The sequence below is a fragment of the Phocoena sinus genome, chromosome 5 (assembly GCF_008692025.1).
Source record: "Phocoena sinus isolate mPhoSin1 chromosome 5, mPhoSin1.pri, whole genome shotgun sequence".
Classification (NCBI taxonomy): Eukaryota; Metazoa; Chordata; class Mammalia; order Artiodactyla; family Phocoenidae; genus Phocoena; species Phocoena sinus.
Window position 1 is genome coordinate 68,353,993 of NC_045767.1, and position 16,332 is coordinate 68,370,324.

Genomic DNA, 16,332 nt, shown 5'->3' on the forward strand with positions numbered 1-16,332 from the left:
CAGTGCTTTTTAATCTTTAATGGGAATGTGAATCCCTTGGGAATTTTGTTAAAATGCCGATTCTGATCCAGTTGATCTGGGGTGGGGCATGAGATTTTGCATTTCTATCAGACTCTCAGTTGCTGCTGCTCCTTGGCAAAACCATTAGCTGCAAGACCTAGATACAACCAGATTGTCTACTCTTAAATCCTTCTAAGTAGTACATTTGAAGTGGCAAATTCAAGGACTTATAAATGTTGCATATTGGACACATAAATGACAATAACAGAGAGGAGAATTATAATTTAGTCGATAATTATAACAAAATATATATTTACTGTTTTTATATGGAAATCACCAAAGTATAAAAATAGATTACTTTGTATTCAATAAATTTTCTTTTTATTAAAAATTTGTATTGCTTTTGTTTAATAACAAATCTAATTAATTATTTCTGCAAAAACTTCGAACGATGTAGATATCTATGCAATAAAATATTTATATGATAATATATATAATAAATATAATATCTATCTAATAAAAAGTGAGTTTTTTAACATCCCCATTCTACTTCCAGAAGTAACCACTGTTGAGTTTATTTGTTGTGTACACTCCAAAGTATTTTTGTCCCCTCTTTAAATATGTATGCATATATTCAACTATTGTTGGGTTATGAAAACAAGATTTTATTCTGTGTCCTGTTCTGCAACTTGTTTTTTAAACTTAATATTTTGTGATCATTTCCATTTCAATATATACAGACCTTTCACATTTTTACTGGTTGCATGCATATACAGTTCTATAATATTTAACTATTAAAAAATGAGGCATTTAGGCTCATTCCAATTTTTGTCTTTAATTAAATATTCTGTACACTTAAGAAAAATGATCTACCCGAACAATTATAACCCAGTAAATGTAATCTGCATGGAATGTGTATACCTCTCCCATTCACTACAACTTCATTTTCTACAGAGATCAAATCCAAGGAAGTTCTGAGTCCTTTAACCATGGCACCTCCTTCCAAGCCCCAGATAACCTCCAGACTCTTTACTTTTGGATCTATAAGGGGAAGATGATATATCTATTGATTTTCAGTCTGATTGCTAATGATAATATTCCTCAAAAATATATTGAGAAAAGCAAGTGAACTGGAGGTGTTCAAATGGAGTATGGTGTCCAAGGCAGGTTCTATGTGCATAGCCCAGTCCTGTATTTTAAAACCGCACTGAAATTAACATGTTCAGATATCTTTGTTTGGTCTGGATAAATAGCCTATGGTTTGCAGAAAAGAGATTATATGTTTATTCTAATTTATAAAAAAAAGCATTTTAGAGATAGGAATTGGATATGGGCCTTGAGAGTTATGAGACTTTCTCAGTCATAAAATTAACATAGCTAGTTTTCATATATTTAATCAGTCTACAGCACTTTAAGTCTAGACTCTAAGGGGAGAAATATCATTTCCTCTAATGTATATTTAATAATTAAAACTGTCTACACAGAATTGCTAATAGAAATTTCTTGGTCTACCAAATATTCTCTGACCTAAAAGAAGGCCAGTGGAGAATGTTTCTGTAATATTTTGAAAGAAAAATCAGCTGTCTATATCTTTTATTTATTGACAGACTACTAGTAGTGACAGGTATAATGAAAAATCTGTTTCCTATTGTGTTCTCCCCAATGGCAACTGCACCCTTTTTCTATGGACCCTGAAACAATAAGACCACTTCCAAAGCCACAGATAACTTCATTTACAGCATTTGTAAAAGTCTTCTGAAATGCACTATCTCCACTCTCTTCTCTGACCCTTAAAATGTGTCTGGAGCTTTACCAACCATCTTTCCCTTGAGTTTACAGAAAGATGTCTCCTTGCCCCTTTCCAGAAACAAGCTCTTACCTCTGCCCTCAGTTTTATGGTATAATTTTACTGTTTCTTTGTATATTGTTTCCTCACTGGATTAAGCTTCTGGAAGACAGAGTACTATTTTTCTTACACTTATATTTCCTCAACACCTATCTCGTCCTCTTATATGCCAATCCTAAATTTTAAGATATTAAGAGTAAATTTTCAAGCATGACAGTAGTGATTTCATCTTAGGATTGCATATCTCTCTTAAATCTTTTTTGGTTTTGTAATCATTTAAAAGTTTTTTCTCACCATTTTGTTCAATAGCTCTTTAAATCATTTTGGAGGTAGTTTTGAAATAAACACTAATAAAATGAGTGGTTAATAAATATTGGAGACATCAGAAATCTTACTGGTTTATATTTTGTGAAGTAAAAAAAAAAGCCAGAATAATTACTACTCTCTTTAGCACACACACTTTATTATATTGAAGTTTAGACTCAAATTAAATTCTACTCTTCCCTTTCATTACCTTTTATTGTCTTTAGTGTTTAAAAGTTACAAAATATATTTATTTACTTCATTTATGGTCTTTACAATTGTGTGGTTATCTAGGCTTCTGATATAGTACTTCGTTTAAAAGATGGGCACTTTGTATTGTCTTAGGTTATTCTTCAGGAACTGAAAAATTAATCTCCTAAAATGCCAAGAAGACTATATTATACCCTGCCTTTCTCCCCAGCTCCTGCAACACAAATAGCACCACACAAAAATGTGTGGCTATAATTGATATGGTCATCTCACCTATAAAGATATAGTTTGGAAAGAAGCCTGAACTCAATGGCTGGGTCATGGCATGCTTTGGTATTACTGTTCCAAAACCTCCAAAACCTCTAGATAAGCCTCTGGTTCCTAACTCTGACATAGGGTTGGGGTAAGAGGTAAATTTATTGGTCTCATTATGGTGACATCTCACCAATGTAGAGAAAACATACTTAAATAGGTTAGAAGTAAATAGAGTACTATACCTACTTATGCACCTTGTTTAAATAAATGCAAAAATTTATTTGTTCAGTATCTGCTTTAGATGAAGAAAATGGCCAGAGAGAGTCTTTATGGAGATAAGAGAAATTTACGTGAACATTCACCAGGTTGAAGCTCCAGAGAGTGATGTTTTCCGTGATGTACACAGTCATTGACCCTTTCAAAGAAAGAAATCCTGAGTGAAAGTGTAGTGCCAAAGACCTTGTCAGTTTCTGCAGCAGTTGGAACACAGGACCGGAAACAATAGGTTTGGTCCTTAATCGTTCATCAGTGAAAGCCTCAAGCTAAACTTTTCCAAGGCGAGGCAACACAGCAGGAAAAGGAGAGTAAAGATTCATTTAGTGATACACTTATAAGACTTTGGGATGTGAAAGCAGGGAAGATCGCACCTGAGGGGAAGGCAGTTTGAAAGGCAGGGTAATGTGGAGAACCAGCAGTGGCATTGATGCTGTTCTTGAGGAAGAGCAAAGCCTAACAGCTGAATCCAGGAGAGAAGGGAGCTGTGAAATGGAGAGCAGGGGAGGCACACCTCAGGAAACTGCAGGAAGCCAAGAGAACGGTCGAGGAGCAAGACTTGCTTTCGTGGAAAAGGAAAAGAATGGGCAGGAGGAAGTCACCAGTTGACAGGGAAAGGAAGTAGTAATAATACTGGTCATTAAGGTAGGAGAATACTTAGCGTTTGAGGGTTGACTTACACTATGAACGTGCTGGTTTGTTAGAGCCTTCTCTCAATCTTATTCACAATATTATTTGGCACTCTCATAAATCTTGACTCCCAGTCCACTGATGTTGTTGTTACACTATGTTAAATTGCCTATGAAGAAGGAGGAATGCGTTAGATTTGGGTAGATGAACGGTTGCTGCTGACAAGATATTTTTGAGATGAATGAAGGAGGACTGGAAAAAGGATCCTTTGTCTATGCTTTTAGTAATTTTGGAGACGTCAACTCAAACAGCTGAGAAATGGAAATCTTGGGACCATTTATTCTAGATTTTTTTTTCTTTTCCCTTAAAGTAGATAAACCCAGACTTTTGAAAAAAATGGTGGCAGTTATTAAGAGGAGAGATTCAGTAATGGGAGTACATGTTGAAGTGCCATCTTCTTCAGAATTCAAAAGCTGACCAGAACTATATGTAAATTTACATAAAACATAGCTCATTGAACATGAATCCATGCCTCCTGTTCTTCCTAATTGGTTTTTGTGTATCAGTATGAATTAAATCAATCAGTATCTGTATCAATTAAATGCATATTTTCTGGTGAAATGTTGAGATCAGTGATTCACAATGACTGTTGCCATTCAGTGGAATTTTGAAGTACTAGTGCAGAGATGGCCTGGGTAGCTGCCACCAACTGCCTGTAAAACATTACAAACAAAACAAAAACAAACAAAAAGGAACCATTACCTAATGACCTCACGATTTCCAAAAAAAAAAAAAGGATATTTTAAAGCCAAAAATTTAAGAGGAGAAAGGAACTGATTCAAAAGTAAAACAGGGGCTTCCCTGGTGGTGCAGTGGTTGAGAGTCCGCCTGCCGATGCAGGGGACACGGGTTCGTGCCCGGTCTGGGAAGACCCCACGTGCCGCGAAGCGGCTGGGCCCGTGAGCCATGGCCGCTGAGCCTGCGCGTCTAGAGCCTGTGCCCCGCAACAGGAGAGGCCACAAGAGTGAGAGGCCCGCCTACCGCAAAAAAACCCCAAAAACCAAAAAACAAATAGAGTACATTTAACTCTTTGAAAAATTCACTACTTTACCCTATCTTTCTCATTTTCCCACAGGTTGCTGAAAGCTATAATGGATGTCCTGAGATCACAGAAAGGCACTTGGGAACTACTGGGTTAGTTTATAGTGTGGCGGCTCTGGAAGCGGGGCAGTGAGATTATCAGCCTGCCTGATTTCCATTTCCAATTCCAATCCAGTGTTCTCTTTGCCATGTTTTTACAATACCATATCTGATATACCAGATTTGACTAAGTTCTGCTTTTTTTCCCCTTATTCATTAAAGGAGATGTCACAGCTCTAGCTCTCTAGAAGCAGATGCTGAGACGGTGTTTGCAATACAAGGTATTTTGTAAAGATCAGTGCCTCTGAAAATGGGTGAAGAAGCAGGATTGAAAACGAAGAAATCAAACTATGACCCAGGTCTGGAGGTCTGAAGCCTCAGCTAACTCATTGTGGACATCTGGAACATGAAGCTTTCATCAGAGTTGTCCTTTTCTCTTTCCAAATGGCTCAAGCTTTGGATCCCCCTTATGTGAAGTGACTGAATGTGGGGCTGCCCCAGGATGGCATGGTTTGCGACGAGGTGGGTCTCTGCAGCTGAGGTAGACCTTGAAGGAGCCGAGAGGTGGAAACTGTCCACTGACTCCTTCTCTAAAGGGGAAACTGAGCAGCATTTATCTGTGTCTCCCTCTGGTCACTTGTGACTAGTATTTAAATGGGTGGAGCAAAACTCTCAGATGAGTTATTGGATTGTTTTAATCAATTTTTCTAGTCTAATCCTTTCACTTCAAATTGTTATTTCACAATCATTTCATCCCTTCTTTTATCTTTGAATAATGATTTTGATTCTATAATTTACCTTTAAAATACAAACATAAAGGACACATAAATTTAATAGTTAATCGGCCATGTAGAAATTCATCAATAAATACTTGAATGAATGAATAAAGATTTGCTTGCATATATTGTATATTTCATTATGTCAAAAACTGAAAAATGGGGTGTTGTTGGAAACTTTCCTGAATTGTAAACTGTTGTAGGGCTCATCATATCTTAAAATTTTTGAGAAAATATCTTGTGGTTGGCTTTAAAAAAGAAAAGAGTCATTTTGTCAGAAAGTATATGCCCTCAACGTGCAAATACCATGTTGGAAATGAATCAGAGTGAGATAATTCTTTTTTTTTTTTTTTTTGCAGTACGCGGGCCTCTCGCTGCTGTGGCCTCTCCCGTTGCGGAGCACACGCTCCGGACGCGCAGGCTCAGCGGCCATGGCTCACGGGCCCAGCCGCTCCGCGGCATGTGGGATCCTCCCGGACCGGGGCATGAACCCGTGTTCCCTGCATCAGCAGGTGGACTCTCAACCACTGCGCCACCAGGGAAGCCCAGAGTGAGATAATTCTTATATTCAATTTAATTAGTATATAAACTATAAAAAAATAGAAATGTAAGCCTATATGCCTATTTGGTTTTTTATATGATGATCACTTTTAGAATGATCTGATTAAGTAAGTCAAGTAGACAGGATGATTCTATTAAAAAGAGGAAATATCAATAGATCATTAAAATCTATAACAATACCATAATTTTAAACTCTCTGTTCTGTAGCTCTTTCATGCCAAACACAATGAAAAATGAGTTTATATTTAATCATTTATTTTTTCATTCACTGACATATGGTAAATTTACATGATAAATTATAGTATGCAAAAATATGTGACCCATTAAATGCTTGATCATTTTGAAAAATGTTTTGAATAAAATTTACGACTTATTATGATTCAAGACACTTCCATTTTCTGATGTGTAAAATAAAAACTGAAAATCTGAACTTATCTTTCAAAACATTATGAAGTTATAGATGAGGGTGTGCCAATCTCCTAAAATTAATCATAAATATTTAGACTTTTAGTTTCATCTACATAGGATAGACATATCTATTTTATCTCAGAGAACAATTTTATTGAAACATTAATTTTGCCAAACAAAATCAACAGAAGGATGGTTTTTCAGGATACTTTTAAATCTCTTAGTAAAACCAAGAGAAATACAAACCCAAACACTAACTACAGTAAACCACTGCACTAGAAGAACTAACTGTACCTAAGAGATATTTTGGGTCAAAACATTCAAAAAGTATATTTCAAACAACAAAACAAAACCTTATATCAATAATGCCACTCGTCTTGGATGGTTTTGCTGATTCTACTCCTGTGGCTGGGGCAGAATTGATTCTCCCCTTTTTAGATGACAAAGTGAACATTGTGTAATGGAAGGCTGTTAAAAATTGCTGACATTAGGATCTATTGTGTTATTTTATGATAGCATTTCAGGCTTTGAAACCAGAATCTCAGAATGGATAAGATTAACATTCTAAATACAGGTTACATTGTCTTTTTTTTTTTTTTTTTTTTTTGCATGAGATACTCATGTTCAGGTACTGAGTAGTCTGGGAAAATATAAGGAACTGATAGTAGTTGTTTAGGGTAAGACATCCTCACCTAAAATGTTTAAACATTGTTGTATAAAAGTGTCTGGATCAAAAAGGATCTTGCTGTGATTTATGTCATAGAGTGTTTTGCCTTTGTTTTCCTCTAAGAGTTTTATATTGTCTGGCCTTACATTTAGGTCTTTAATCCACTTTGAGTCTATTTTTGTGTATGGTGTTAGGGAGTGTTCTAATTTCATTCTTTTACACGTACCTGTCCAGTTTTCCCAGAACCACTTACAGAAGAGGCTGTCTTTTCTTCACTGTATATTCTTGCCTCCTTTATCAAAGATAAGGTGACCATATGTATGTGGGTTTATCGCTGGGCTTTCTATCCTGTTCCATTGATCTATATTTCTGTTTTTGTGCCAGTACCATACTGTTTTGATTACTGTAGCTTTGTAGTATAGTCTGAAGCCAGGGAGCCTGATTCCTCCAGCTCCATTTTTCTTTCTCAACATTGCTTTCACTACTCAGGGTCATTTATGTTTCCACACAAATTGTGAAATTATTTTTTCTAGTTCTGTGAAAAATGTCATTCGTTGTTTGATAGGGATTGCATTGAATCTGTAGATTGCTTTGGATGGTACAGTCATTTTCACAATGTTGATTCTTCGAATCTAAGAACACAGCATATTTCTCCATCTGTTTGTATCATCTTTAATTTCTTTCATCAGTGTCTTATAGTTTTCTGCATACAGGTCTCTTGTCTCCTTAGGTAGGTTTATTCCTAGGTATTTTATTCTTTTTGTTGCATTGGTAAACGGGAATGTTTCCTTAATTTCTCTTGCAGATTTTTCATCATTAGGGTATAGTGTATTTTGTATCCTGCTACTTTACCAAATTCATTGATTAGCTTTAGTTGTTTTCTGGTAGCATCTTTAGGATTTTCTATGTATAGTATCATGTCATCTGCAAACAGTGACAGTTTTACTTCTTTTCTGATATGGATTCCTTCTATTTCTTTTTCTTCTCTGATTGCTGTGGCTAAAAGTTCCAAAACTATGTTGAATAATAGTAGTGAGAGTGGACAACCTTGTCTTTTTCCTGATCTTCGTGGAAATGGTTTCAGTTTTTCACCATTGAGAACGATGTTGGCTGTGGGTTTGTCAAACATGGTCTTTATTATGTTGAGGTAAGTTCTCTCTATGCCTACTTTCTAGAGGGTTTTTATTGTAAATGGATGTTGAATATTGTTCAAAGCTTTTTCTTCATCTATTGAGATTATCACATGGATTTTATCCTTCAGTTTGTTAATATGGCGTATCACATTCATTGATTTGCGTATATTGAAGAATCCTTGCATTCCTGGGATAAACCCCACTTGATCATGGTGTATGATCCTTTTAATGTGCTGTTGGATTCTTTCTCCTAATATTTTGTTGAGGATTTTTGCATCTATGTTTATCAGTGATATTGGCCTGTAGTTTTCTTTTTTTGTGACACCTTTGTCTGGTTTTGGTATCAGAGTGATGGTGGCCTTGTAGAATGAGTTTGGGAGTGTTCCTCTCTCTGCTATATTTTAGAAGAGTTTGAGAAGGATAGGTGTTATCTCTTCTCTAAATGTTTGATAGAATTCGCCTGTGAAGCCATCTGGTCCCGGCCTTTTGTTTGTTGGAAGATTTTTAATCACAGTTTCAATTTCAGTGCTTGTAATTTGCCTGTTTATATTTTCTATTTCTTCCTGGTTCAGTCTCAGAAGGTTGTGCTTTTCTAAGAATTTGTCCATTTTTGCCAGAATGTCCATTTTATTGGCCTATAGTTGCTTGTAGTAATCTCTCATGATCCTTTGTATTTCTGCAGTGTCAGTTGTTACTTCTCCTTTTTCATTTCTAATTCTGTTGATTTGAGTCTTCTCCCTTTTTTTCTTGATGAATCTGGCTAATGGTTTATCTATTTTGTTTGTCTTCTCAAAGAACCAGCTTTTAGTTTTATTGGTCTTTTGATCCATCTCCTAGAGAAATGGAAATAAAAATAAACAAATGTGATCTAATGAAACAAATGCTTTTGCACAGCAAAGGAAATCATAAACAAGATGAAAAGACAACCCTCAAAATGGAAGAAAATATTTGCAAATGAAGCAACTGACAAAGGATTAATCTCCAAAATATACAAGCAGCTCATGCAGCTCAATATCGAAAAAACAAACAACCCAATCCAAAAATGGGCAGAAGACCTAAGCAGACATTTCACCAAGGAAGATATCCAGATTGCCAACAAACACAGGAAAGGATGCTCAACATCACTAATCATTAGAGAAATGCAAATCAAAATTACAATGAGGTATCACCTCACGCTGGTCAGAATGGCCAACATCCAAAAATCTACAAATAAATGCTGAAGAGGGTGTGGAGAAAAGGAACCCTCTTGCACTGTTGGTGGGAATATAAATTGATACAGCCACTATGGAGAACAGTATGGAGGTTCCTTAAAAAACTAAAATTAGAACTACTCTATGACCCGGCAATCCCACTACTGGACATGTACCCCAAGAAAACCATAATTCAAAAAGAGTCATGTACCACAATGTTCATTGCAGCAGTATTTACATTAGCCAGGACATGAAAGCAACCTAAGTGTCCGTCGACAGATGAATGGATAAAGAAGATGTGTCACTTGTATACGATGGAATATTACTCAGCCATAAAAAGAAACAAAATTGAGTTATTTGGAGTGAAGTGGATGGGCCTAGAGTCTGTCATACAGAGTGAAGTAAGTCAGAAGGAGAAAAATAAATACCGTATGCTAACACATATATATGGAATCTAAAAAAGAAAATGGTTCTGAAGAACCTAGGACCCGGACAGGAATAAAGACACAGACGTAGAGAATATACTTAAGGACATGGGGAGGGGGAAGTGTAAGCTGGGACGAAGTGAGAGAGTGGCATTTACATATATACATTATCAAATGTAAAATAGGTAGCTAGTGGGAAGCAGCTGCATAGCACAGGGAGATCAGCTCGGTGCTTTGTGACCACTTAGAGGGGTAGGATAGGGAGTGTGGGAGGGAGACACAAGAGGGAGGGGATATGGGGATATATGTATATGTATAGCTGATTCACTTTGTTGTACAGCAGATACTAACACAGCACTGTAAAGCAATTATACTCCAATAAAGATGTTAAAAAAAAAAGTGTCTGGATCCATTTCTGGTCACACACCATTTTGCGAGTTTGGGTTACTTGGTAAAGCTCAAACTTTTGATTGCTCTAAGTTGTTTTTGAATTTTTAGGAGGATGGTGGAATATTAAAAGCTTTTAATCTGGGGAAGGACAGACATTTTAGAGCATTAATTCAGACAGTGGTCTAGAGAATTGGCAAAGTCGGAATGGATCCAGAAAAACCAGTTTAAAAACTTCTGCAGTATTCAGGCAAGTAAGGTGAAAAAGAACAAGTTGTTGGTTATGGATTTGGAGAAGAGGAGTATAGTTTAAGAAACAGTAAGGAGGGCTATCTACAAAAGTTAACAGGCTTGTTTAAAGGGTCAAAGTCATAAAATTCAAGGAAACACTGAGGGTGGGCCCAGACTAAAGGAAACTAAAGAGACATGAGAAATAAATGTAACATGCGATCCTAAACAAGTGTGTTTTTCTATAAAGGACATGATTGGGGTATTGGTCATATTTGAAAGGCTCTGAGGACTAGATGGTAGGAATGTATCAATATTAATGTCCTGATTTAGATGATTGTGTTATGGTCACGTAGAAGAATATCCTTTTTTAGAAGTACAAACTAAAGTACTAGGACGTGTTGAGCATTATGTTAGCAACTTAATCTCAAATAATTCAGGGGAAAAAATGTACTGTTTTACAATTCTATGTAAGCTTAAAATCGTTTAAAAATATTAAAATTTTTTGTCTTTGCAATGACAATGTAAATATATATGTAATAAATATATATAATAAATATAAAGGTGTGGTACAACATCATTATAAAAACAATGTTCTTACTTAAGAAGTCCATGGCACAGAAATGTACTTGATACTAGTTGTTGTACATACATAATTCATAATTAGGCTTTTAAAAAGGCTGCTTTAGTCAATCAGTTGAAATTTAAGCTGAGACTGTTAAAATTTACATGCATTTTTATGTTTATGGAACATAAAATGCTGAACCACCCTGTGGGATCAGTCTTGGGGCTTAAACTCCTGAAACCGCACCATTTTCTCTCCTGCTTCTCCTACTTCATGACCGGTTTCTCTGGAGCAAACCTCTTTGTAAAGCACTTTCTTCCAAATACTTAGTTTGGTCACTGCTCTGGGACAACTCAAGCTAAAAGAGAAGGTAATTAGAATTGGAAGTCAACTTGAAACCGCCAGTATAGCAAGAACTTGGAATTGAATTCTCACAGTGATCTAACTCAGTTTCGACTTTTTGGGGGGACTTTATCCCTTCTGTCTTACATTAAGACTCTAAATATCAGATGTGGTATTGGGGAGCTGCCTTAGAAAGTGAGGGAGAAGACTGCTGTCTAATAGACAACTGTTTTCCTTCCTCAAGAGGGTAGCTGTTCTTCTTGATCTAAGACTCAGCGGCATTGCTGGAGCAAACAAACTAGGGAATATTAGTGGGAAAACACCTATTCCATGCCTGGTGTTTCCTTCTATACAGGAAAGGTCTCTATTATTTTTCTTTTAATTTTTATTTATTTATTTTTGGCTGCGTTGGGTCTTTGTTGCTGCAAATGGGCTTTCTCTAGTTGCGGCGAGCAGGGGCTACTCTTCATTGCAGTGAGTGGGCTTCTCATTGCAGTGGCTTCCTCTTGTTGCAGAGCATGGGTTCGAAGCACGTGAGCTTCAGTAGTTGTGGCACGTGGGCTCTAGAGCGTAGGATCAGTAGTTGTGGCGCACGGGCTTAGTTGCTCTGCGGCATGTGGGATGTGCCCAGACCAGGGCTCGAACCCATGTCCCCTGCACTGGCAGGCGGATTCTTAACCACTGCACCACTAGGGAAATCCCAAAAGGTCTCCTTTAGAATAACTTTTGGTTACATGGAGACCATCATTCAGTCTTCCCCAGGGGAGGAAAGACTTAACCTCAACAGTGAGTTTTTAAAGATGTTAGGGATATGTTTCTCTTCTTGGGAGCAAGCTGTTTGCAGGGAGCGTTCCTTCTTCTCTGACTCTATCACCCATAAATTAAAAACAAGCTTCAGGAAGGCTGCTGCTACCTTCTCAAGCCCTCATGTTTTCGTTTTCTGTTTTGGTCTAGTGCTGTTAAGACTACCATCACTCACAGCCACTCATTCCAATGCCCATACTGTTGATCTCTTGTTATTCCTTCTTTTAAGTCATCTCCTTGTCCATTCTGCCTGGCCTCAGTATGGCTGACACATCACTCACAACTTCTCTAATTCTCACCTCTCAGTGAATGCCTTCTCTCTCTCCTGGTCTTTGCATACAATTACCTCTCTTGTTTTCATTTATTCACTCAACAAACATTGAGTACCTTCTCAACAGGCCTTCCTCTAATAGTCAGTACTTTACAGAAGCTATGTACAAGTTGTCCCTCTGTATCCATGGTTCCACATTTGCAGATTCAACTAAGTATCAAAAATATTAAGAAAATTCCAGAAAGTTCCCAGAAGCAAAACTTTAATTAGCTGGACACTGGAAACTATTTACATAGTATTTATACTACATTACATTGTATTAATACAGTGTAATTACATTACATGGTGTTAGGTATTATAAGTAATCTAGAAATGATTGATTTAAAGTATATGAGAGGATGTGCTTGCATAGGTTATATGCAAATACTATGCCATTTAATGTAAAGGACTTGCGTATCCATAGATTTTGGTATCCTCAGGGTTTAGGAGGTGGTGGTGTGGGTCCCTGGAACCAGTGCCCCTCTGATACTGTATTCTGTCCCATAAACTTAGGAAGGAATGAATTGATTACCAGGATAACAGATTTCTTTATTTTATCTCACCCTTAACTATACGTTTTTTTAAAAAGCCTCAAACTTCTAGGTATGAACAAATGATACAACTGGAAAATAGCAGATAATATTCAGTTTGCCATAGTTCAAGCAACAAGTGCTTTTTTTTTTTTTTTTTTTTTTGCGGTACGCGGGCCTCTCACTGTTGGGGCCTTTCCCGTTGCGGAGCACAGGCTCCGGATGAGCAGCCTCAGCGGCCATGGCTCACGGCCCCAGGCGCTCCGCGGCATGTGGGATCCTCCCGGACCGGGGCACGAACCCGTGTCCCCTGCATCGGCAGGCGGACTCTCAACCACTGCGCCACCAGGGAAGGCCAACAAGTGCTTTTTATATAGTTTGAAATCAATTAACTCTTTTCTTCTCATTTTGTAAGTGGAGGATAGTATATTTGTACATTTATATTGATATGGATTAGGGTGAAATATAAAGGTAAAATATACAAGTGAAAGAACAGCCATACCAAGTGAGAGCAGATGTAGCCTTAGAGTGGCAAAATTTTATCTAATGATCCAGTACTAACATGAAATACAAAGGTCCAGGGTGTACCTGTGATTCATGATTCTGATTTTAAAATCTTTTCAGATAATAAGCTGTTGAAGGTCAGCAGTGATATGTCTGTGATTCCTTCTAGAGAGATTCTAACATCACGAAAGAGGACATAGCAGTGTTCAGTAGTGCAGTTAGTGAATAGAGAATGACTACAATCTATACTCTGTTAGAGTGGAGGGAATTCTTCTCTGCTTACAAAAAAGGAAACATTGATTTGGCTAAAGATCTTATACAGTTGAGGGCTGGAGCCCAATATGTTCAAGAGGAGGTACTCTCAGCTTCTTTCCTTTTCACAGTCTTAATCACTTACATTCTATGTTTATGCTGATGACTTTCAAATTTTTTCATTCATTCATTTCTCCATTCTCCATTTATGAACAAGGAACTGGTCTGGATGTGCCAGAGATACAGAGAAAGGCTCTTAATTTTTTTTTTTTCTAACGAACTCCTACTTCCTTTCCAGTATTTTGTTCAGTTATCATCTCTTCTGGAAGTCTTCCTGATCTCACTATGTGACTTGGTCTAGGGTGTCCATTCGTACTTCAGTTGTGCTGTGTTAACAACTCTTTCGTGGCACTCCTGTTCTTCTAGTTTAATTGTGAGTTTATTAGTCCACCTCTTATCCTGGAGTTGAAGTGCCTTGAGGATCAGTATCCTGGCATTATCATTTCTGTCAGGTGTACCAACAAATATTTATTAAACGTATAATATTTACTGGTGTTTTGGTTGTCTAGTTGCTGTGTAAAAACTACCCAAAAGTTATTGGCTTTAAACAATAACCATTTTATTTGCTTACCCATCTGTAATCTGGGCTTACCTGTGTTGCATTTAGTTGGTGGACCAGCTAGAGACGGGCCCCCCTGAAAAGCCTCTCTCTTCTCTCTGTCTTTGTCTCTCTGTCTCTGTCTCTCTCCCTCCCACTCACTGTAATCTTAGGACCTCTTCCTCCTTCCTCTGAACTGACTTCTCTGTTATGATAGCTGGATTTCTTTTTTTTTTTTCTTTTGCGGTACACGGGCCTCTCACTGCTGTGGCCTCTCCCGTTGCGGAGCACAGGCTCCGGACGCGCAGGCCCAGCGGCCGTGGCTCACGGGCCCAGCCGCTCCGCGGCATATGGGATCTTCCCGGACCGGGGCACGAACCCGTGTCTCCTGCATCGGCAGGCGGACTCTCAACCACTGCACCACCAGGGAAGCCCGATAGCTGGATTTCTTACCTGGCAACTCAGGGATCCCAAGAATACAAAACAATCTTCCTGGCTTTCTTAAAACAAAGGGATGGAACTGGCAGAGTGTCGCTTCCAGCACATTTGAATGAATGAAGAGAGGGCCCTGCCAAGATGTGAGCAGAGAGGAATAAGAAAGAGAGGGAACACCAGAGCCACTAACAGAGTAGACCACCATATGCCATTTTTTTGCTACTAGAAAGCCACATTTCTCTCTCACTGAAGTTACACTCCTCCCTTGCAGACCGCCCAGGGGCCTCATCCCTTTATGGCACCTGACTCAGTCTCAAGTCCCGTATCCAGGTCTGTAAATCAGGTCACAGCACAGATGAGGCCCCTGGACTACGTTTGCTGAGGCACAGCTCCTCGAGGCCAGGTCTTCTGAAGATGAACACTAGGGAATTGATGGGACCGTTCTCTTCCTCACACTTACCCGACATACAATGACTGAGAGGGACAGATAAGCACAATAAACTCCACCTTGTAGGAGTGAGGGTGGAAGCAAGAGGTGTGAAGCAGCAGGGCTGTGGCACAGACAGGGAGGGTGATGTGGCTGTCTACCCAGTGTGGGTAATAAGGGATCGGGTTGTCTGTAAGAATTTAAAAACTAAAATATACTGCCTAAATCCCAGAGTGTCACCATGTGGAGGTGTGTGGATACAGTGTCAGTGATAAATACTCCTCCCAATAGAGGCAGCTCTTTCCACTCTTCTGCTTGGAACACACGGCCAGCAGACATGCATCCACGGCAATTCTGAGATCCAGTGGGCATGGACCACCAGTCCCTCAATTAGGTCCAGTCTGTCCCTGGGGAGTAGCTCTTCATACCTTCTCTCCTTTGTAAGTAGTTCATCTCAATAGTTAGGGTGAAAAGCTCCACAATTTGCCAACTGTGTGACCTTGACCAGGTGACTTTATCTTTTTGAACCTCCATGTCTTCATCTGTAAAATGGGGATTTTTTTGAATAGTACTTACTGTGAGACTTAAGTGTTGTGAGGCTGTCATGAGACTTAAATGCGATATTACACATAAATCAGTCATATTTTATACATAGACATGAAATATTATATATAAAAATGAGATGCTTAAATATATTACAGATAAAAATCTTAAACAGTGACTGGTGTGTAATAAATCCTCAATAGGTATGCACTATCATTATTATTCTACATGTGTCTTGGCTCTATAAAATGTAACATGAAGACTAGAATGATACTGGGCCCAGCAAAGCGCTGTATGCTGTTCAAATAATATATGAATATATATATATTTTTTTCCCTATGTGTTCATTTATATAAGAAGACAATTTGAAATTGTCAGTATGTTTTTGCAGCTGGGAAGAAATACTTGGAGATGAGAGGTGAAATAATTCTGAAGATCAGAGCCAAGTATAAACCTTAAAATAAAACTGAAACATGGATTGATTTAGATCACGTAGGGCACAAAATCAGTGTAAAAAGCTGCAATTAAGTTAAGTTTTCCAACATATTTAAAACACGCCCAGGGCAGCATGAGGGATTTTGTGATGGTCT